Source organism: Manis pentadactyla, chromosome 2, assembly GCF_030020395.1.
Source record: "Manis pentadactyla isolate mManPen7 chromosome 2, mManPen7.hap1, whole genome shotgun sequence".
Lineage (NCBI taxonomy): Eukaryota > Metazoa > Chordata > Mammalia > Pholidota > Manidae > Manis > Manis pentadactyla.
In genome coordinates this window covers 176,923,301-176,947,417 of record NC_080020.1, presented here as the reverse complement: position 1 = coordinate 176,947,417, position 24,117 = coordinate 176,923,301, and positions in this window count along the sequence as shown.

Genomic DNA, 24,117 nt, shown 5'->3' with positions numbered 1-24,117 from the left:
AGATTGTATGGGTTATTCTTGGCCCTTTGCATTTTCATCTTACTTTCACAGAAAAAAATCTTGGTTAGATTTTGTTGGCTACCAAATTGAAAAAACAAACAAACAAACCAACCTCTGCTGAACCTTCTGAATTATCATTTGAATGTTAGTTCTTGGTTTCATGGGTCATTCATCAGCATATATATATGGTGTGCCTGCCTTAGGTAAAGTAACTGACTAGGTTCAAAAATACCCAAAATGAGCTGAATCGCAAAATATGTTGCCTTAGGAAATTGCCTTATGAAAATAATCCCTAGAGAGATATCTGACTTCTTCCTCTCAATAAACCCAGTGGTAATTGTACTCTCCTTTCAGTCTTCTGAGGATAACAACTTCAGAACTAGAAATAAAAAAGAGTAAAAGATGCAAATTACTTACAGGATTAGATTTCACAGGAGCAAAATGTATCTACAAAGTTATTCAACGTCTGACAATTCTGAGTCCAGAGACCTGTTTGCTTAGGCTCGCAATTCTTACCTCCATTTCCTCTTTCCACTCTGTTCTTTCTTCCTCTTAGCGCCAATGTTTTCTTTAACCAAAGACTTTTCTGCCCATGCTTTCCCTCCAGGTCTCTCAATCTGTGTTCTCTTTGGTCTCATTGTTCTTTATCAGCAGAAGCACATACTCCTACGTATTAAAGGCACGTCTACCTTCTCAAGATGATCTTCCTGAGCCGTTGAGCCATAAGCGTAGGAGCTTTTCCACATTTTAGAGTACACACCTGGAAAGCAGCTCCCCAGAAAGCTACATGGCAACCTGGTTAGGTAATTCACAGTTGTCAATCCCATTTTTAACAGGAGGGAAAAATTGCCCAGAGTTCAAGGGCAGAGCTGGAATCATAGTTCAAAGCTTTTGGGTGGTCCATTGTGCAATTAACTATTTCATTTGCTTAGTAATAGTATCACAAATCATGCCACAGTCCAGGAAAGCTTGTAAAAGATTTTACATTAGCCGTTTATTTATTTATGAGATGTTTTACTTTTTAGTTAAGGCATGCTTCCTGTATAAATCTTGAAAAATATAGAAAAGTATAGAGAATTTGAACATTAGCTATAATCTTACCACTTAGATATTATCACACTTATTATTATTTTGGTATATATACTTCCAAACTTTCTTAATGCATAATGATCTTATACTATTATATTTAATTTTATTTTCTGCTTCAAATTATATCAAAAGCAGGTTTTCATGTCTTTAAATTTTTAATAGCATTAAATGACTACAAAATACTCGTTTGAATCCTAAAGAAGTGAACTGTTTCCCTTTTATTAAATTGTAACTTGTTTCTAATTTTATACTAATTGTAAGTAATATTGGTGTGAAAAACCTTGTGCGTGACTCTTTGTATCTTGGGTTATTTCCATAGGCACAATACGTTTCTGATAAAGAACTTATATCCAGAATGTTTAAAGAACTCCTACAGGTCAATCATAAGGAAACAAACAGCCCAGTTTTTAAATGGGTAAAGCATGTGGACAGTTTACTAAAGAAGATATATAAGCAAATGAAAGACAAATAAGCACATGAAAATATTCACAGCAACATAATTTATCAGGGAAACACAAGTTGAAAGGACAATGAGGTAATACTACACATACACTTGAGTGGCTAAAATTTTTTAAACTGACAATACAAAGTGTTGACAATGATAAAGATCAACTGAAATTCTCATATACTGCTGATGGGAATGAAAATGATGCAACCCCTCTGGAAAACAGTTTATTAGTGTTTTATAAAGTTAAATTATACTTACCACACAACATAGTATCTCTTCCTAGAAGTGAAACAAAATTCTACTCCCAAAAGAAGTGGGAATATATGTCCACACCAAGACCTATATGTGAATATTCACAGTGCTTAATTCCTAATAACCCCAAAATGAAAACAACACAAATGGCCTGGTGTTTGGACAAACAAACAATTGTGATGTGTCTGTACAATGCAATATTTCTCAGCAATAAAAACGATTGAGTTACTGATACATGGAACGACACAGATAAATCTCAAAAGCAAAATGGTAAGAAAATAACCCAAAAGACTACCCAGTACATAATTCCATTTATATGACATTCTAAGAGAGGCAAAAGTATAGTGACAGAAAGGAAACTTTCTGGAGTGACGGAAATGTTCTGTGTCTTGATTGTGTTACTCAACTGCATTTAACTGAACATGTAAAGTGGGTAAATTTTTATTGTATATAAATTGTATCTCAATAAAGAATATTTTAAAAATAAGGAATGATTCTAAAGTTTTTAGTTGTTTTTTTTTTTAACTTGGGCAGCTAACCTGACGTGGAACCTGAGAACAGATGGGGGAATACAGAAAGAGAAGTAGGACTTTAGGGGTGTGGGGGATGGTGTCAGGATAATGACTTCTGGTTTTGGAAGTGTTGATGAGGATGAATTAATGAGGGCACAGAGAGAAAGGGGACATATAGAAATGAGAAGAGGAAAAAAAGCCTAATGCAGTAAAAAGGAAAAAACATGAAATTGAGAGGAGAGAGGAAAGATTTGGGTGTTGTATATAGGCTTTTTTTGTGTTGCCTATTTTTGTCTCAATTCATTTTCATTTTTTCTCACTTTATTCTCTCAGTCTTTCCTTTTCCTAAGGGGTCTTACACTCTGTGTGACCGTGCTGCGCTTCCAAAGTCTCTCTCTAAACAGACTGTACACCTACATTCCTGCACACACACACATACAAACAATACAACCAAATGAGAACAATATGGGAAGAAAGTAAACCATGAAAACAAGAATGTAAAGATGTCTGGCACCTGTCCTACAGTTAGCAGGGAGGGGTCACTCTTGGTGCTTTACGTTCTGTGGAGAGGACAGCAGAGGAGTACCAGGTTATTCAATCTGAGTTGAAACAGCTGAATAGGAAAAGAGCTTTAATAGCTCCATTAGAACGTGGACTCCTTTGGGTTTCTTGTGAATAATTATGGGTTAATGGTGGAATTCTTCTTTCAGTCTGGTGCAGGTAACCACACCAGATATGATCCTAATTGAATCCAACTGGGAAACTCCAGAAACCTTTGGTAACAAATTTGCAATAGTTTCATGCCTTTTTAATCTGTATCCACAAAAGGCTTGAGATTGTATTTTTATTTTCACCCATCATGAGGAAATTAAAATTCAGGAAAGCCATGAAATCTACCCACTTCCTCATAAAGAAGGGCCAAAGGACAGACATTCGGGGCAGAATCTCCAGTTTGGCATTTTGTTTTTAGACATGCTTTAAAGAGGTAGACAAGGGCTTATTGGGCCGTTGAGGCCTGGGTCGTATATGAGTTGTCCAGGTGTTGCCTAGATCCTGCCCACATTCTGTGGTCCAGGTCTGCGTGCTACTACCACCACTCAGTGCAGTAGCTCAGAGAAGGTGAGGACAGGGTGCTTTGGGGCCCATCAAGATCCTGTGAGAGAGCTGAGGCACTGGCAGGCTGGCTTCTGCACCAAATGCATATCATGATACTTCTCACTCCACGTTTACTACACTTTATACAACATCACACAGAGAGTGTGTGAGCTGGGATGTGAGCCCAAATGCTGTCTGACTCCAAAGTCTTGCCCTAAACCACCATAGTATGCTCCCTGCTATTCTTTTCTACAATTTCCAGTATAGATATTATTATGAGGTAAAAAGGAAAAAGGGAAGTTAGGGGAATGCCCTCTATTTCCATGTCCATATGTTTCTAGGAAGTACCTTCCAGTCTACTTCTTAGGAGGGAGCCCTATCAGTGCTCTCTCCCACCCCTGTCACACTTTCTCCCCAAGGAAGGAGCCATTTACCTGAATGATAATGACTAGGAGAAAGGTCACTCTTACGTGCAGTGGTGTGATGGTAAATGTTTAGTAACTGGCTTTGGGACAGGGGGAGGAGCCCTGATTTGTAGCATGTGCCAGTTTCCATGGTGTACAGCCAGCATGGCTGATTTCAAGCTACCAAAAGGTCAACCAGTTCACAGCATTCCTGCAAATTTCACATTCAGCTCCTGCAAGCCATTATGTGTTAGCCCCATAGGTATGTGGGTCTCAGCACCCTGCTCTTCACACATCCCAAATCTCTGGCCCCTTTTGGGCTTGGTCCTCTATCCTTCCAGGGCTTCTCCTCTTCCCTAAAGTCATCACTTGTCTCCCCAAACTAACACACATACACAAACAGTAAAAAGAAAGAGAGAGAGATGGAAGGAAGGCAGGACTGAAAGAAAGAAGAAAATAAAAAAAGAAAGAAATGTTTCAGCAGGTTTTGCTTTTCTACCTTACAGCACAGACTTCACCTGATAAAGAATCACAAAGGCCTGGTTTCCTACCTTGAACAGGGGAAAGGAAAACTCTAATAAAGAATGAACAAAAACCAACCTCAAAGAAACTTTACTTCCCACTGCTCTGTCCTCCACAAGAGAATGGGGCATAGACAATCTTCAGTCTGCGTCCCTGTCCCAAATGAGTTCCCAGTGACAGCCATGCCTGGTGGGCACTATCCCTCCAAGCTTAAGACAACGAGCCTGGATTCTGAGCACATTTCTGACCTTCCTGTTTTGGAGGCTCTTCTTCTTCTTTCATGGTGGCCTTCCTACAAGCCTGGCTCTTGCCTGCCTGTTGAGGCTGGGCCCTAGGCTGAGGGTCATGTTGTATATGGGAAAGCACCGTGATTGGTAACCCCAAGGATTCTGTTTCCAGGAGGAAGGAAGGAAGGATGCTGTGAGGATCAAAAGCACCCACTGCAGGACTTCCAGTTTAAATGAGTTTATAGAATACACACACCTGCTCCTGACAATCAAGGCAGGGGGAAGCCTAAGAATATTGGACACTGGAACTTCTGTGACTGAGACTTCCCATAACACTCAAGCCTTCTCCAGGGCCAGCATCAGGCTGTGAACCTCATTCAGCCAGCCCACTGTCCACAGTATGTCCACTGCTGGGCCCACTGCCATCCCCATGGACACAGCACTTTATTTCTGGAACTCAGGCAGGCTTGAAAGACTGGCTGAACTCCTACTGAACTCCCCGTGTTCACTCAGCTCCTATGCATAAGAGAGGGCTTAACATGGGCCAGATCCCAGGGTTGGAACCTAATTTGTGGTGAGATGCCCTGGGAGGCAACCTTGGTTCAACCCGAGCGCATCCAAAAGCCAGGCACCCACGCCCAGAAGTGCCTGAGTCGGTTGGTGGGACACTGCCCACTCCAGGTCGAGGTTCAGAACCACAGCAGTTTTCCCCTGGGATTTCCCTGGGGGCTTGTTCATAGTGCCGCCTGCTGACCATTTGTTGTTACTCTTGTGTCTTCTAGATCCTGGGTCATTCTTTTCATGAAACCCATTTTAGGGCCCTCTGAAATAACACTGTGAAATCAAGTAAAAGATATGAAGATGCTTTGGAGAGACAAAAAAAAGAAGACCATATAAGTGCAATGGTCTATTATTCTAAAGCCAAGATGGGGAACAAAACTAAATGCCTCCCTTACCCTAAAAATTTGTCTTATCATGCTAATAACATATTGTTTTACTGGAAATTAATTGTAATAGGCTAAATTGTGTCCCCCTCACTCCCTGCCAAATTCCTATGTTGAAGTCCTCACTTCCAGGACTTCAGAATATGACTATATTTGGAGATAAAGCCCTTAAAAGAGTGACTAAGTGAGAAGAGGTTGTTAAGGTGGACTCTAATTCAATACGACCGGTGTCCTTATAAGAAGAGGAAATTAGGACATAGACACACACAGAGGGAAGACCGTGGGAAGGCACAGAGAAAAGTTAGCAAGCTACAAGCCAAGGAGAAAGGCCTTAGATGAAACCAACCCAAAGTCTTGATCTCAGACTTTTAGCCTCCAGAACTGTAAGAAAATATATTTGTTTCCAAACCATGTAGTCTGTGGTACTGGTTATGGCAGCCCCAGCAAACTGATGCATTTGTTCTGTGCTAGATGTGAGCCCGCTACTGTGACTGAGTTTTATTGTACCTAAAACAAGACCCTGCCTAAAGTAATTCAGAGTCTAGAAGGAGGAAATAGGCAAATGCAGAAAATTAAGTGGTAAGGGTGTTGTTAATAATGGTACCTACTGTGTACCAGACACTTTGTCAATGTTGGCTTTAATCCTCACAACAATCCCGAAATAATGTACAGAAGATAAAGTAAAAGCACAGAGAAGCTTAAAACCTTCTCGTGGTCACATAGTTTTATAAAGCCAATAAGTGAATGTACGTCTGACTCAAAAATCTGTTTTGTCCCCCACTGGTCCCTCTGCCTCTGCTCAGAGGACAGTGGGAACATGAGCGGAGTGGGAGGGAGGGGGGGGAAGGGTGGTAGTAGACACTGGCGGTCAACCCTCTCTTCCTGTGAGCAGCACCCTCTCTTTTATTAGAGGATGGTTCCCCAACAAAGGGAGTACACGTTCTTCCTCTGCTGGTTGAGAGAGACAGTCTAAGTCCTGGCCAATCATAACTTTATCCCTCCAGCTGCAGGTTCAGTGAGTGAGCACCTGGTACAGCCAAACTAATATTAGGCTTTCCCATAATTTTTATATGCTGAAACCAGGAGAAAGAAGCCTTCATTCTCCCCTGAGTGACCAAACTATATGTAAGCCTGAAGCTCCCTGTGACCACATTTTTCCCTAGCAAGAGAGAGTGAGATCAACTCATAACAAGAAGCCAGAATGTGTGTGTGTGTGTGTGTGTGTGTGTGTTTAGACAGAGAGAGAGAGCTAACAGCATCATTTGAATGTCTGGATCCAGCCATTCCTGAGACAGACCCATCCAGTCCTTACTTACATGAATTACTGCTTCACTTTTTTGCTGAAGCTAGTTGTGTTGGGTTTCTGCCCCTCAAAATCAAGAGTTCTGAGAAATACAATATTAGTCAAGAAAAGTCTTCATAGATGAGGTGATTCAGGAAAGAAGGGATTCAGCAGAAAGAGAAGAGAGGCAGAGGCTGAGGTATGTGGGAGCATCTATACTTGGGGAGCTCCAAGCAGTTCGGTATGGCTAAAGCCGAGGCATGTGGAACAGACTGAAATATGGGCAAGAGCCACATCAGCAAAGACCTTCGTGCCCTGCTAAGATAATTTGGGCCTTATGTAGGTCAAGGGGAAGCTGCCCAATAGTTTTAAGCAGTCATGTGACACAATCAAACCTGTGTTTCAGAAGATCACTGGATGAATCAGAGACAGAACACAGCAGGAGGCAGTTTGACCAGGAGGCTGCTGTGGGAATCCAGGTGAGAGATCAGGCTGGAAAAACACTCCCAAGTTCTTGGCTTAGCCATTGACTGGAGGGGAGGACAAGGACAAAAAGAATTGCATTTTGGTCATTCTAGGTGGAAGTATATGTGAAACATTTAAATGGAATTGTCCAGTAGGCATATTAACAGAGATGCCTGAGTTGGAGATTTTTTTTAAGTTTTTTGAGTGATTAATTCAGCTATTTACTGCATGCCTGTTACTGGCCAAACACTGCTCCCCTGAGGATTATGTTCAATAATAAACAAGTAAACAACCAAGGTAAGTGCCTGATAGACAATAAAGCAGTGTCATGAGCTAGGAAGGAACTGGGAGTGGGGAGCTCCATCAGTTTAGGTGGTCAGCTGGTAGAAAGTGCAGAAGCCCCGAGAGATAGCCACAAAATGACTATTCTCAAATTCATGCAAATATGAACATGTCTGTTACAAAAATCCATCCATTCTGTAAAGTTGCCTTCTTCTCCTGGCTATGCGTTCAAGGCTGACTATGATGCAACGAGAGGTTTCAGTGCAGAAAATTGAGGCTGGTGCCTGGGAACATGCACCAATGCTCCTTTGTTCTTATCTAGCGCCTGTTATCCTACACTCCCAAAGCCCATCCTGGCATCTGCTCTTTAATTGTCAGGCCTGGCTTGTTGACACAGGCAGATGGCATTTGATCATTTCCCCTGCATCATAAATAAGAGCAACAAAGGCTTCAGTTACAGAGCATCAACCAAAATTATTTTATGAGTCAAAGGATCTTACTTTGAATTGAACCAGATATACCTGATGTCTGGTCCTTTCCCTTATATTCTGGAATCACCAGTTGCTGCCTCTTTCTATTACAGCTCTTTAACTCCATACATCTGACTAAAAACTTAGTTTTTCTTCAGGGACCCTGAAGTCATGTTACTTTGTCCCACCTACTCTAGGCCTGCCACTCAAGCCAATCGTTTTTTCTGCCCAGAATGCTCTTTAAAACAAAGCGCTACATATTACTCAAACTATACAGTATGATTTGCTTCCTTTTTTAGGGCCCTTAGTACGATGGTAGAACTTCATAAAATAAGGTGAATTCCTGTATTTTTAGATTAGAAATACAAATTTCTTCCCTCTGACCCCTTCCTTCCAAAGCCTTGCTTCAGCATCAGCTGCCCTGGCCCCTCATGATGCTCTGGATTGTACTTCAGGGCATTCATCTACTCATCTCAGGTGATGCCTAAACTCTCAATCTGCCTGCATCTCTCCATGCACACCCTGGGGGCTGAGCTCTCGACTGGGAGACAGGCAAGCTGAGACACTCACACAATCTATGTGATCCCTTCCTGCTAGGATGTTTTAGTAGGAATCTTTGGGGAAGAAAGCGGGAATTAAAAAGAGCTGTTTTAATGGTGGAAAATCTGGCTGGAGATATGCTCTCCTGGGAAGCACAGGGCCGTGTGTCTAGCTAGGTCTGGCATAGCTCAGCTGGTTCTGCATTTCGTTGCAGATGTTTGGTTTGGCAAGTCACTTGGCTGTTTGGTTTCTGGAGTCCTCTCAGCCTGTGGCTCCTCTGTGGGAGGACAGAACTCATCAATCACATTCCCCAATGTCAAGCTCCTGCTGTGTGACCCCAGGAGAACCTTGCTTCCATCTCCACAACAGAAGTAAAGACTCCCCATTTGCTGGATAAAAGCTTGAACTATTCGGCAAAGGTCCTGCCTCTTTGTTTAGAATTCCCAATAAGGGCTTCTATTGGAAGACAAATTGTAATATAAATGTCACCCCCACCCTCTGAAGTTTTGTCATTTCACCCTTCTTCTCTTTCCTACAGTCTCTTAAGCATTTCTTAGGGGATATAATTCACCAGCCAGAAACTAAATTGTTTTTAACTTTGCCAGCTATTTTAAACCAATACTTGAGATGCTAAACCAGAATTTAAGATCACTGGAAACATTCAGATTCAGATTTGTGGAATTACTTTCACTTTCCAGAAAGTGCCACACCTTGCTTTAACTCCAAAGCTTTAGATCTCCTGCTCCCTGGAATTCCCTCCTCTTTCACCAGCTCTATCTCACACACTCACACACACACACACACACACACACACACACACACACACACACACACACACACACACACACACACACACACACACACCTGAGTTGCTTCTGCTTGTCCGTTAGGACTCAACTTAGGCATCAACTCTTTTGAAAGCTTTCCTTGAACTAGCTACCCTCCCCCATCACCTTTTACAGTTTTCTAATAATTGAGTAATTTTCCAGTCTTTACCAATTGGCAGTAAGCTCTTTAACTGTCACAGTAGTCCCAGTGTCCCAGGCACACAGTAGATGACCAATAAATATTGGTGTAGCTGAATGAAAAAATAGCTCATTTCTGCTACTGTTGTGCTCTGATTCTCATTCTGGTTAAGAATGAGCCCCCTCCCAAAATAACCAAGCAGACCAGAGAGTATTTTCTGAGAATATGATTCAGTACAATTATATTTGCTTCACTTCAGAATTTGCTTCACATGCTTAACACCTGGCCATGGAGGGTTAGGGAGAGGGCAACTAGCAATACTATTTGTAATCTCTGCCTTCAAGAAGCTTTCCACCTCTTTGAGGCTGGTACTAGTCTTGGTCACCTCTCTGCACCTTTTGAGATCCTCTCAACCCATCTCCACTCACTCCAGTGCCCTGGTGACCACTTTCATACAGGCTTCTCCAGCTGCACGTGTTCAAAGGCTCATGGGTGGGAAAACGCAGCTCATTCATGGAACTGCAAGAAGTTCATGGAAGCCAAAGTAAAGTCATGGTGGGAAGGAGCAGAGGCAGTGATGGCAAGAGATGAGGCTGGAAGGCTCAGCCAGTGGGGGGCAGGGCTGAAATATTTCCCATACTCCATTTACCAAGCCACGCACCGTGGGCCTTTGTCCACCCACGTGAAAGAAGCCTTTTTCTATTTGGCACAGTCCATCAGTAAGTATTGGCAAATGGCAGCCCCGCGTCGTTGGCCGCATCACTATCACTGCCCTGACTGGGAGAGAAGTGTCAGTGCCTGAGAGTCTCCTGTCCGTCCCTTCAAAAGAGCTCCCTCAATTCTCTTCAGCTTCAAAGAGTCATTTCCGAGGATCTTTTCAAGCCATTCGGTGGATGACTAGCCAGCTCATCACTGGCAATCCACAGGTGGAGAATTATCTTCTGCCAGGGGGCCTTCTGAGTTCTGCTAAATGGCAAAAGATGCGCTCATTCCCCCTGGCGGCTTTTGGCCCTGTGACTGCCTCTCTTGCCACTAGATGGCAGCCTCTCCCCGGTACTGGAAACGCTTTACTGGGGAAACGGAGGCTGAACGGGGAAAGCAAGAAGCAGGGATGAGGGGCTGCCGGTGTAGAAAGGACTTTAGTTCCCTCCCAGCTTTTTTATTATGTGATTTGGAAATATCATCCTGGCACGCAATTGTATTAAATGGAATAACAATTTCACAGGACTCATCAAGCTCTTCCAGATGCTGTCCAGCTATTTTAAACAATGTAGAGCCTCTTTAAACCTCTGTGGAGCCTCTTCTCCTTTCCTTGTTCATCTGACTTTCCGTCTGCAGAAGTTTAAATCGAGGAGGCACAGGTCAAGCCACAGGGAATTCAGCTCCCTGAAAACTAGTATTTCTGGCAAGTACTAAAAGACCTTACTGATAACATAATGGGGTGTTGGTTTAATAAATTCTGAATCCAGGCAACCTATGCTACTTATCATTTCAGCATCGTTTTTATATTGGGGCAAAATTTACATTACACTTAAAGGCAACATTTTCAAATACAGGTCAGTGAGTTTTAATAAACATATACACCAGGGTATCCAACACCCCAGATAGGACACAGAATGTTTCTATCACTTGGTGAGGTCTCTTAGTCTGCCTTCAAAATCAATCTCCGTGACCTGAAGAACACTCAAGACCCAGAGGGGTGCACAGTGGGTTGAGCAGGGAGTATGTGGCCTCAAGATGAATGTGCTCTTTAAGAAGCTAAATACAACTCTTAATTACTCATAGTTCTGTGTTTTCCAGATAAAATTAAGCAACTTTTACTTTTAAGAATAGGCATCTTAAGAACTAGTTCTTTTACCCAGCATTTTAGTAACATGATTCTCTTGCAGGTATATAAGTACACCAAATTCTCCAAAATATGTTTAGTCGTTGCTTCATGATTTGGTTCTTGTGAAGTTCATTTACCATGCATTTGTGAGGCTGCAGCTGAGGAAGTTATCAAAACTATTCAGTGAGACCACTGATTTGTTTTGAAAATAATTTTTCCTAAAGACCCAATCAAAGCATTCTTCAGTTCAGCAGTTGAATTCATTCGTCAGCCTGCAGTAGCTGTGCCTTTATTACATGCTAGAGAAATGAATGCAGTGATATTTATAAGAGATTATTTCTTTGCTGCAAACTTTTTATAGAAGCATAGCATACACACAGAAAAGTACACAGCTCCATGAGTTTGCACCAAGTGAACACACCCATGTAACCAGCACCCAGATCAAGTAACAGATTACTAGAATCCCAGAAGCCCTTCTAGCCACTCCAAAGGTAATAACCATTATTCTGACTTCTAAGAACAGAGCTGAATTTTACCTGCCCTTGAACTTCCCATAAATAGGATTGCATATTAGGTGCTATTGTGTGCCTGGCTTCCATCACTCAATGTTTATTTGAGCAAGACATTCATGTTGTGGTGTAAGTTGTTCTTTCTCTTGCTGTATAGTATTTCATTGTGTCACTGTACCACACTTCATTTATCCACTCAACTACTGATGGACATATAAACTGTTTCCATTTGTTGGCTATTACAAATAATGCTGCTATAAATTTTTTTGGAAATTTCTTAATGCACATTACCTACACATGGCTTGCTCATAGAACCTACACTTGCTCAGCTTACACTGATGCTGCCAAACTGTTTTCCACTATGATTGTACTAATTACACTCCCACTGGTGGGTATGAGAGCAGTAGATGCTCTAATTTGACAGCATCTGATATAACTAGTCTTTTTCATTTTAGACCTCCTGGTGTGTGCAGTGGGGTCTCACTAGGGCCTTAATTTGCATTTCCCTGATGACTAATGAAGCTGATCACATCCTATCTTGGTTATTTGGATATTATCCTCTTTTGTAAAGTGTCTATTCAAGTCTTCTGCTAATTTTCTGCAAAATACTCAAATAGCTCCTTTGAAAAGTTTTACATTTTTTTCTTTGTTAACTTTTCATTTTGAAATAATTTCAGACTTTTGCAAAAATAGTACCCCAAAACTCCATATTCCCTTCACCCAGGTTCATATCTTGATATTGTGCATAATTATAGTCCAATATTCAAAATCAAGAAATTGACATTAAATTAAATACACTTTATTAGTATTTCATCAATGTCTCAGGATTCAGTCCAGGATTACACACTGTCTTTAGTTGCCATGTCTTCTTTGTCTCCATTAAGCAGCCTTACTTTATCTTTAATGACCTTAACACTTTCAAAGAGTTCTGGCCAGTTATTTCGTAAAGTGCCTTCAATTTGTATTTGTCTAATGTTCCCTCGAGATTAAATTCAGTTCATACAGCTTTGAAGGAGTGATGTATCCTTCTCAGTGCATGATAGCAGAGGAACCTGATGTTCATATGGCTTGCAGTTGTGATGTCAACTTTGATCATGTGGTGATGATGGTGTCTGCCAAGTATCTTCACCATAAAGTTACTCTTTTTCCCTTTGTAAGTTAGTAAATATCCAGTAAGGCAGTAGGTAATTACCCAGTTTCTTGTCTTTCTTTTGCTCTACAATGTTTTTAATTTGTAGTATTATTTATATATTCTTGTTATTAGTCCTTGTCTTGATATATGAATTGTAAATTTCTTACCCCACTTTAAGGCTTCCCTTTTCACTATCTTCATGTCTTTTGATGAACAGACATTCTTAAGGTTAGCATAATTAAATTTATGATTTTTTTCCTTTATGGTTAGTGCTATTTGTGTCCTGTTTAAGAAATCTTTACTAACTCGAGGTGGTGAAGAATTCACTTATGTCTTCTAAAAACTTTATTGTTTTTTCTTTCATGTTTGGATCTACCATCTATCTGCAATTGATTCTTTTTTAGGTGGGCATCAAAATTCATTATTTTTTCATATGCTATCAAATCCACCCCACCCCACTTAGGGAAAAACCCATCCGATCCCACTGCCCTGCCACCTTTGTTCTAAACTGGGTGGCTGCGTGGGTGAAGCTCGGTTTCTGTGCTCTCCTGTTACGTGTGTCTATCTTTGTATGAATGCCACACTGACTTAAGTATCATGTTATTACGTCTTGGTTTCTTTACACTAATGGCTTTGGTCTTCCTCAAGAGAGACTTGGCTTTCTTGGCCCTTCACATTTCAGTCCAAATTTCAGAATCCATGTGTCAGTTTCCATATGCACACCATAAAGCCTTGATGGGATGATTTGGATTGTGTTGTATCTGTAAATCAATCTTGGTAAGATTTGGGAGCATTACATATTGATAATTTGAATGTTCCAATTATGAACATAGTACTTCCTTCCATTTAACTAGATTTTTCTCTCAATATTGTTTTATAGTTTTTGGTGTAAAGTGTTAAGAGTTTCATTGACTTATTCCTAAGTATTTGCTGTCTGACAGTTTATCTTTAAATATGATTAGATATGAAGGGAATTTCACAGAGGAGTGGTTTTCAGTGGGAGTGACTTTGCTTCCAGGACAACTGTGACAATGTCTGGAGACATTTTTGGCTGTCACACTGGGAGTAGTGCTACTGTCATTTCCTGGGTAAAGGGAAGGCATGATGCAAAACATACTGCAATGCCCAAGTCATTCTCCCGCAGTGAAGAATTATCCAGCCCAAAATGTCAATAAATGCCTCTCAAGAAATTTCAGAATAGAATTAAGAAGTTCCAGAAAGCTGTCACTTAATAGTCATTATTTTTTACACATTGTTTATGGATTTTTGTATTTCGTGTGACATAATGATTGACAGTAACATTTCATCATATTAAAGTTAGTTTTTATGGGTGTGAATAAAACTTGGCATTTTTCAGAAGTTTCTAAAAAGGCTATTCTAACTGTTGGGAGAGAATTCTCCATGGATTTTGAGTTTCTGCACACCTTCTGAGCAAAAGGCGTTGGCAGTTTTGTTCAAGGATGCTTGCATAACAGACAGTCTTGGTAAAATAAAGAGACTTGAAGAGACTTGGAGCTGGCTCTCCTTGGAGATACTCTACGGTAGGAAAGCTAGAGATCTTGCCCTTACTTCCCTGGAGAAGATTTGCTTACATTCTAGGGAAAGAGAAGGTAATACCTTTGGGGTAGGGGGTGAATGGGGATGGGCAGATTTGTTAGCAGGCCCCTTGTAAGATTAGGGGTTTCCTAGGTTCACTGTTCCTCAGTTGTGACACAGATCCACAGTATGACCATAACAAATAAAAAACCCTAGGGACTGATAGATCACTGAAATAAAAGGATTTATTGAACCATTACATTAGCCAGATGAAGGACTGAGTCCTGGAACAGGAAGTTTCTGCCTCACCAGCAGCCAAGACCTGTTAACAGAAACAACTTATCAACCAGACTCAAGAAACAGAGGGCATTTATGAGGGGTCTCAAGGAAAGAATGTTCTTTAAATTCATATTGGCTACAGATAAGGAAGGTGGGCTAACCTAAGGCAGGGCAAGTCTGGGGGTAGGTGGTTAGTCCAGAGAGAAGACTTGTGGAATGGTTGTTGATGATGGTCAGACACTGGTCATGCGCAAGGAGATGTGGTGGTTCTGGTGACCGTCTAGATGGTTGTTGAAATGATTTGATCCGAGAATGTGGAGTTTCTGGCTAATTAAGGCCCTTGGCTATCGACTAATTACCTGCTCTTGTCTCTCTCCCTCATTCTCCAATCCTTCTGTCACTTAATTTAGGACATTTCAGAATTGTTCCTTATCATCCAGTATCCATGTGGTTCTGCCCCTGCATCATCCCCATGGGGCTTGGAGGCAAGAGGGAACCTATGCTGCTGGCTGTGCTTTGAGTAATAAAACTGTCTAAATCTGTTTGGGCGTGTTGTCTCTTTTTTTTTTTTGAAGATTATGTTTACTAGGGTCCCCCCTTCACCAAATCCCCCCCACAAACCCCATTACTGTACTGTCCATCAGCATAGTAAGATGCTGTAGAATCGCTACTTGTCTTCTCTTTGTTGCACAGCCTCCCCATGCCTCCCCCACTTTATACATGCTAATCGTAATGTCCCCTTTCTTTTTCCCCACCCTTATCCCTTCCTTCCCTCCCTTTCTCCCCAGTCCCTTTCCCTTTGGTAACTGTTAGTCCATTCTTAGGTTCTATGATTCTGCTACTGTTTTGTTCCTTCAGTCTTTCTTTGTTCCTATAGTCTTTGGGTATGAGGTGAGTCTCTTGTAAGTAGCATAGAGATGGGTCTTGCTTTTTTATCCATTCTATTATTCTGTGTCTTTTGATTGGTGCATTCAGTCCATTTACATTTAGGGTGATTATTGAAAGATATGTACTTATTGCCATTGCAGGCTTTAGATTCGTGGTTACCAGAGGTTCAAGGTTAGCTTTTTTAGTATCTTACTGTCTAACTTAACTCACTTATTGATCTATTTTAAACACTGTCTGATCATTCTTTATTTTTCTCCCTTCTTATTCCTCCTCCTCCGTTCTTTATATTTTGGTTGTTTTATTCTGTGCTCTTTTGTGCTTCCTTTAACTGCTTTTGTGGGTAGTTGATTTTTATTTTTGCCTTTAGTTAGTATTTGGTTGGTCTGCTTTCTTTGCTGTGATTTTATTTTCTCTGGTGACATCTATTTAGTCTTAGGAGTGCTCCCATCTAGAGCAGTCCCTCTAAAATACCCTGTAGAGGTGGTTTGTGGGAGGCAAATTCCCTCAACTTTTGCTTGTCTGGGAATTGTTTAATCTCTCCTTCATATTTAAATGATAGTCGTGCTGTATACAGTATTCTTGGTTCAAGGCCCTTCTCTTTCATTGCATTAAATATATCATGCCATTCTCTTCTGGCCTGTATGGTTTCTGTTGAGAAGTCTGATGATAGCCTGATGGGTTTTCCTTTGTAGGTGACCTTTTTCCTCTCTCTAGCTGCCTTTAAAACTCTGTCCTTGTCCTTGATCTTTGCCATTTTAATTATTATGTGTCTTGGTGTTGTCCTCCTTGGGTCCTTTCTGTTGGGAGTTCTGTACACTTCCATGGTCTGATCGATTATTTCCTCCCCCAGTTTGGGGAAGTTTTCAGCAATTATTTCTTCAAATACTCTTTCTATTCCTTTTTCTCTCTCTTCTTCTTCTGGTACCCCTATAATGTGGATATTGTTCCTTTTGAATTGGTCACACAGTTCTCTTAATATTGTTTCATTCCTGGAGATCCTTTTATCTCTCTCTGCATCAGCTTCTATGCGTTCCTGTTCTCTGGTGTCTATTCCATCAATGGCCTCTTATATCTTATCCATTCTGTTTATAAATCCTTCCAGAGATTGTTTCATTTCTGTAATCTCCCTCTGGACTTCATCCCTTAGCTCTTGCATATTTCTCTGCAGCTCCATCAGCATGGTTATGAGCTTTATTTTTAATTCTTTTTCAGAAATACTGGTTAGGTGTATCTCCTTCTCAGGGTTTGCCTCTGTGATCTTGGTCTGTATCAATTTCTTCTGCCTTTTCATGGCGATAGATATATTTGTGGGGAGCTGGCGCGTGTGTTGGGTAAGAGAAAGTCCCTTCTTGCCAGTTTATGGCCTTCCTTTCCTGGGAAAACAGCGGCCTCTAGTGGCTTGTGCTGGGCAGCTGCGTGCAGACAGGGCTTCTGATCTTGCCCGGCCGCTATGGAGTTTATTTAGCTCTGCAATTGTTGTGGGCATGGGCTGCCTCAGGCTGCTTCTCCAATATGGCAGAGCCACTTAGGAGGGGGAACAGGCAGGAGGCTGTTTATCGTGGTGAGGGGCCTCCGAGTTGTGCTGCTGGGGTTCGGGTGCCCAGAGTTCCCTTGGATTCGCAGCTGCTGGGCTAAGTGTCCCAGGGCACTTCCGTCCAGCTGTGCAGTCCCTGTCCCTTTAAGACTTTCAAAAAGCACTCGCTTTTTTTTGTCCCCGAGGTGCCGGCTGCAGGGACCCGCTCACAGGTCTTACTGTCCTGCTTCCCTAGTTTCCAGCACCCCACACATGCACTGTGTGTCTGCACTCTGGTGCGGATGGCTAGGGCTGGGTGTTTAGCAATCCTGGGCTCCCTCTCCCTCCCCACTCTGACTCCTCTCCTCCCGCCGGGAGCTGGGGTGAGGGGCGCTCGGGTCCCGCTGGTCCGCAGCTTGTATCTTACCCCCTTCACCAGGCTCTGGGTTCTCACAGGTGTAGATGTAGTCTGGCTGTTGTCCTGTGTCTTCTGGTCTCTCTTTTAGGATTAGTTGTATTTGTTGTATTTTCAAAAATATATATGGTTTTGGGAGGAGATTTGTGCTGCTCTACTCACGCCGCCATCTTGGTTTTCCTCCATGTTGTCTCTTTACTGGCTGAATCTATAGATGTGTTAAGCTGACCTAGCGCTACAGTAATCTCCGTGCTTAGGGGATGGTTGACAATGACCCAGTAGTAAGGCCTACCCCAAAGTGGGAATAGGGGGAGGCATCACAATGACGTAGGTGTGCTTTCTCTGTCCTGCAGTGACAATAGGGAAGTGCAGTTAAGTAAGGCAAACTGTGTCTCCATCAAGGGTTCCCAAGACATGCCTTTTAGGTAGATAGGTTTGAAGTGTTAGCCCTGAGACATTCAGAGGAGCCAACAGCCACCACGTCACTGTCTATATTCAAACTCATGACTTAGTTGTAGCCATCAAAGGCCAATGTGTCTATGAAGATGCTGAATATTAGAGCACCTCCTGATGGGGAATGGGGCTCATAAGGGATTCACTACCTTTGCTCACAATGTCTGTTAGACAAACATAAAGCTCTGAGATCCTGATACCCAAAAGTGAGATAAAAAGGGCAATACCTCTTTCCCAATGCCAATGAAGTTCATTAAATAAAGGTTATTACAGCACCAAATGAAGATCCTAGACATATTTTCTTGTCATTTCTTGTTATTAATTAATTAATTAATTAATTAAATTTTAAGTGTAATTGACATATAACATTATATTAGTTCCAGGTGTAGAACATCATGAATTGATATTTATATTGTTAAAAAGCAAAACAGACCCAACACTGGATCACTTCTAGGCCAAGTGACCAAATTAGTGACTAAGGCTTAAAGCCTAACCTAACTGGGAGTTTCAGCCTGTCTCTGGAGTGGAACCGTAAACCAGTCAATTTGGGATTTACTGATTATGAGTGAGATAATCTGAATAAGACCCCCTGCTCTTCCTTTAAAGGGAGGGTAACCTTACCTGAAACAATCCTTGATCTTTTCTTTTGCTAATAATTTTTTACCCCACTCTCCTGTCTATAAAAACCTCCCCTTTCGTACAACTCCTTGGAGCATTTCTTTGCTTGCTAGATGGTTGCTGCCTGATTCATGAATTGCTTGATAAAACCAATTAGATCTTCATATTTACTTGGTTGAATTTTGTTTTTTAACAATATACATTGTGAGACGATCACCACAATAGATCTAGTTAACATCTGTCACCATACATAGTTACAGAATCTTGTGTTTTGTTTTTTCTTCTTGTGATGAGGACTTTTAAGATCTAGTCTTTTTCACCCCCCCGTTCTGAGAGAAATCTTCCACATACGTGGATGTTTTATTGCCCGTGTCTAGCGTGGATTAACACATAGGCTACAGGCACACACCTGATCATCTACATTTGCTCTCTTACAACACTAAACTATGTTTTCTACCTTTATCTTGTATCTACCTACCACTTCAGCATTTTATTAAAAATAATAATAATAAAGAGAGAAATGTGGTATCCACATATAAATCAAGTATAAAAATCAAATGAATATTCATATTTGAACTGACTGTTTATAGTTCATAATGCATGAGCAAAACCGAAAGCTTCTGTGATGACTGCCCTTGTACTGTTCACCATGTAACTTATTCACTATGTAAGAATTTGTACTCCATGTAAGAACTTGTTCGTTAAGCTTCAAAAGATTGGAGACTGATGAAAATTAGGCTTGGGGTGGATTAATGACTGTGCATTGAGCATTGACCCCCCCTATACAGAATTTTATTGTTGTCAACAACCATTTGATCAATAAATATGAGAGATGCCCTCACACACACACACACAAAATATATATATATATATATATATATATATATATATATATACACGCACTTCCAATTGCAAAATAAATAAGTAACCGGGATGTAATGTATTGCATAAGGAATATAGTCAAAATATTGTAACAACTTGGTATGGTGATAGATGGTACCTAGAATTATCATGTATATAAATGTTGAATCACTGTGTTGTACACCTGAAACTAATGTAATACTGTGTGTCAACTACCCTTCAATTAAAAAAAAAAAAAAAGATCTAGTCTTTTAGCAACTTTCTAATATGCAATGCACTATAACTATAGTCTTGCTATACATTAAGGCCTATGACTTATTTTATAGCTGGAAATGTGTACCTTTAACCCCCTTTACCCGTTTCACACACACCCCAACACCCTGGCCACTACCAATCTGTTCTCTGTGTCTGAGCTTGGTTTTGGTTGCTCTTTGTTTGTTTATTTGCTTGTTTTGTTTTGTTTTTTAGACTCTACATATAAGTGAGATACGATATTTGTGTTTCTCTGCTGACTAATTTCACTTAGCATAATGCCCTCAAGGTCCATCCATGTTGCTGAAAATGCAAGATTTCATTCTTTTTTATGGCTCAATATACATATGTGTGTGTGTGTGTGTGTGTGTGTGTGTGTATCCATCACATCTTCTGTATCCATTCATTCACTGATGTACAACAAGTTAGGTTGTTTCCATATCTTGGCTACTATAAATAATGCTGCAGTGAACATGGGGGTGCATATGTCATTTCAAATTAGGAAACATGGGTTCCTTCATGAGAATCCCTCCTACAAACTTTTCACAGATTTTCTTTGGGCAAGCCTAATACATTGCTGTGACTTATGATAGGGATGCCCTATTTATAACCTCAGGAATCCATGAATTCTATGGTCCCTAAGTGGGCTTGTGCCTAGAGCAGGACAAGTTGCTTGGTGGATAGAGGGGGGAAGAGGAGATGGAAACTACTGTTCTTTTTGTAACAAGCCTTGTAGAACTATTTGCCTCTTGAAACTGTGTGCACTTGCAAATTTGATAAAAACAAAAACTACATTTTAAAGAAATTTGGTAGATATAATGGCATGACTGAAAATGGAATGAATGAATTTGCAAGATTAATCCTAAGGATTCTCTCAAACTCAGGGCTCAAGGACTAAACAAAATCAGTCCATGAAAAAAAGGTTAAGTGACATGGAGATAAAGTCAAAAATTCTCACAGCATCAAATAGAAATTCCAGAACAAAAAAATGGAGATAATGGGAGAGATAACAGAAGAATGATTATGAGTTCAGAAAAGATTCAAGTCTTCAAAGTAAACAGACCTAAGAGTGCCAACCAGGGCTAGAGAAACAGGTCCTACTCCTAAACTCATTTTTCAAGGGAAAGAGGAAATCTTAAGTTTTTCTAATGAGAAAAACTAAATTACTTACAAAAGAACAAGAATCAGTTTAACATCAGATTTTTTTTTATACCAGTGGATTCCAGGAGACAGTGGAGAAATACCATGAAGGCTGATGAAGGATGGTGTCAAAGTTAGTTTCCTTAGGAGTTCTTTCCTTTAGAGCTCATGTTTTATGTCAAACATGGTATTTATATAATTACATGGTAGCAAATACTGTTGATTGAGGAAGGGAGTGATTGGTTAAAGGTTTTATTGTTGAATTTTAAGTTTATTTAACTGTGATCAGAAAGATAACTAACACTAATATAGAGCTTACAATGGGTCAAAAAAACTCCTCAAAATATTTACATATATTAGGTCATTTAATCCCATAGCACCAATGAGGTAGGTATTATCACTATCCTCATTTTATGGATGAAAAAACTGAGGCACACAAAGGATAAGTAACTTTCTTGAGGTCACCAGCTAATAAATAGGAAAGCTGAGATTCAAAAACCTAATTTTATTTTTGAATATATAATGAGGTTTTCTTTGCAAATAAATATCTTGTCAGTTTTTGCAAATATTTGGTAGATGATTGAAAAGGAGATATTTTCTCTGTAGAATATGAAGTCCAGTCCAGTCCACAGTTGTTAATTCTACCACATGAAAAATATTATTTAGATTATTTCTGTTTTTTGGTGTGCTTCATCTATCAAAGGCTTAGCAGAGACAGTTCACAATTTACTTCTGCTTCATATTATAAAACTTAAAAAAAGAGTTTCTTCTTCTGTCTCTTAGATGCTATGTTTTTTATGTTCTAGAATTTTTTCATAGTTTTATGTACTTTTTTATGCTTACTCATCCTTGGATCTTAAAAGTTTTACCCACCCTTTGCATCTGTTCCCAAGCAAGATGAGCTAATTCTTCTTGGTTCCCTGCCTATGTGGATGCTGTTATAATCTTTGATATCTTAGGCTGGAGGAGTGGTTGCCTTCCAGCAGCCTAAAAAGATTGTGGAGGGAGCCATCTGGCAAGGAATGCCCCCCTTGCAAGGTTTCTTCTCAATGTTTTGCAAAGCCACTGTCCCAAGGGGCCAAATGCTATTTGGCCTCTGTCCTTGCCTCCTTCCTGGCTAGTAGGCACAATGGCTATCAGAAAGGAGTTTGTGCTCAGGGTAAAAATTTTGCCTCTTTACATGGTATGGGCCATTTCAGGGCATATTGGCAAGGGAGATTCAGAAGTCTGGGCTAACCTCCACTTCTATCTGGAAATGTCCTGGTTTTCTATTTCTACATGAAATAAGAACCCAAATTTCATGGTATGAACATCAGCAATCTTTGACTTTAGCTCTCTCTCATGATTCTGTTGATTGACTGGGCTCAGCTGGGTGGTTCTCACTCAGGTCTCTCACCTGGCTGGTGTGAGGCAGGGACATGCTGGAGTCATTGCAAAGTGTTCTTCACTCACGTATCTGACACTGGGACGAGGAAGGTTCAAACTGCTGGGGCTGGAACAGCTGGAGCTCCTCCAACTCTGTCTTCCTGTGGCCTGTCCCTGTGGTCTCTGCAGCCTGGTGGCCTCAGGGCAGCTATGCTTATTACATGGCCACTCAGGGCTCCACAGGCATATGTTTTGAGTGAAAGAACTGAATGGATGCTCTATGACCTTTTTAGACCCAGCCCTGAAAGTCCCAGCACCACTTTTTTTTTAAAGTATCATTGATATACAATCTTATGTTGGTTTCAAATACATAGCATAGTAGTTCAACAGTTACCCACATTATTAAACCCTCACCCCCTCCAGTGCGGTCACTATCTATCAACATAGAAAGATGTTACAAAACCATTAATTGTATTCTCCATACTGTGCTACTGTCCCCATGACCAGCTTATATTGTGATTGTGAACTACTATTCCCCTTCTTCCCCTTCACCTTCTCTCCCACCCACCACAACCTCTCCCCCTTGGTAACCCCTAGAGCCTTCTCAGTATCTGAGTCTACTGCTATTTTGTTCCTCCTGTTTTGCACAGCACTACTTTCGTTGTGCAGTCACAGAAGCCCACCCAAGAAGCCCACTCAGGTGCAAAGAGGGTGACAGAGATGCCATCTTTGGACTGGGGGAGAAGGGGCAGGGTTTTGGAAGCACACACGAGACTAAATATATTATTGCAACCAATTTTGAAAAATACAATCTGCCACAAGAAGTTTAACACAATTTTGTTGTGTTAATAAATGATTGTCTACTGTCAATACTTATTGACACCTATTCTATGCAAGTATCTAACTTTCTAACTCATAGAGCTGTTGTGAGGATTAACTGATTAAAACTGTATTATCTAACTACACTGATGGATAGTGATTGCAATGGGGTGTGCGGAGGACTTGATAATATGGGTGACTGTTGAAACCACAATGTTGCTCGTGAAACCTTCATAAGATTGTATATCAATTAAAAATTTTTTAATTAAAAAAATGCTTCTTATACAAAAAAAGCTGTATTATCTAAAGCACTTAGAATAGTGACTGGCATATAGTAAGTGCTTATATAAATGTTAGCTATACTCTGTGGTTAAGGAAAATTAGAAGTCCATAACTGTAGTGTTAACTAACCACCCTTCCTTGGATTCAATTTTCAGTTGTCCATTCTGCTATTCACTTTTTTTTTTAAACCTTTTTGGTTTACTTCCTTGTTTTGGTGGAACATACCATCCATAAACTTCTTAAGAAAAGGTATATGGGAGGTACATTTTTTCCAAATCTTGCATGTCTGAAAATATCTTTACCCCCGCCGCCCCACTTGACCAATAGTTTGGATGAGTATGAGAATTTATGTTGGAAATCTCAAAATTGAAAAGCCTTGCTGTGTAGAAATTTGATGCCATTCTGGTTCTTGATCCTCTGTATGAAACCTCATCTTCCTTTCTGGGTGCTGGCAGGACCTCCTGTATGTCCCCAGTCTTCCCATATTTTGTCATGATGGGCTTTGATGTGATTCTGTTTTTGTCCATTGCGCTGGATCAATAAGCACTTTCAATGTAGAAACTCATGTTCTTTAGTTCTAAAAATATATCGTTGAATTATTTAGTTGATTTCTTCTGTTTCCCAGATGTCCTGAGATGGCTTTCAAAATTTCTTATCCTTTCTTAACTCTATCTCTTCCTTTTGTCTTTGGTCTAGGAATTCTAGGTTATCTACTCAACTTTATTTTCC